The sequence below is a fragment of the Arachis ipaensis genome, chromosome B01 (assembly GCF_000816755.2).
Source record: "Arachis ipaensis cultivar K30076 chromosome B01, Araip1.1, whole genome shotgun sequence".
NCBI lineage: Eukaryota > Viridiplantae > Streptophyta > Magnoliopsida > Fabales > Fabaceae > Arachis > Arachis ipaensis.
In genome coordinates, this window is record NC_029785.2 from 35,917,289 (window position 1) to 35,918,503 (window position 1,215).

Consider the following 1,215-nt stretch of genomic DNA (forward strand, 5'->3'; position numbering starts at 1 on the left):
ACATAAAAAAATATTAGTATTTTTGTTTAAAATGAAATTATTTGATATAATTACATGTGGGTAAATTTTATAAGTGAAAGATCAATACACATGGTGTGTATTAAATATGTGTCAATATTTTAACCATCACATATCAAGTTATAACTATACATTCCTTCGTATTGTATTGGTATTTTCTGTACATTTACAATATTATAATATACTTCAAATATCAATATTCAATTAAAATAATATTTTTATTTTCATATTAAAAATAATTTCTGACTTACGTATATTGTTAATTAAAAAAAAAATTAAAGGATATGAAAAAGAAAAAATTATATGAAGTATATGAATATGAGTCAGCGTGATGAAGGCGTAGAGCATTTTGTGTGGTTGAAGACAACTACTTTGCTTAACTTAGTTCTTCCCGATTTCTTTGACCCACACACATTTCCAACCAAAACTAGTCCTTTCATTTCATTTTCTAGGGTTTTCTATCACTTTGTCTTTCTTAGCTTATTAATTACTTTTTCTTGGCCTCACAATTTATTTATTTAATTAATTAATGCTTATGATGAAGTCCCTTTTAATTTGCTTATTACATGGCACCAACTTGTTTCACCTTCCCCACCACTGCTTCACAGCTAATCCATTACCTGTTTTTGGCTATGCCATTCTCATAAACGTTTTGTCATTTCATCATTATTATACATACATGTATAAATTTTGATGTATACCTAGATGACAATCTAAAATATCTTATACTATCAATAATTATATTACAAGAAATTAGAAACGCTAGATAACTATCTTATTAATTGTCTGTGCTAATTTAATTTAAAGCTTACGTGCAACTAACAATGTAATTTTTTTTTACAATTTTTTGAGATGTTAGATTGATGTGTTTGCCTCACTAAAACTGTTATTTTTAGTGCACATATAGTAATTGTTTATTTTATTATTATCTTTCGTTGGCTTTATCCCTTCCAATAACACCCAGATTATCACACAATAAGGCAAGTGCTGTGAGCATCAAATTCTTAGCGATTTGTACCATGATATTTTTCTTATATACAAACATAAACACAATCGCGTATATGTGTCTTTCTTCTCTGGATACAGCTAATTACTTAGAGCCAATTAATTGCGCTTAAACTTATGTCAATCAAATCATTTCTTAAAAAATTTAAACTGATAATATAAGATATATAAATAATTATATCTATCTCTAAT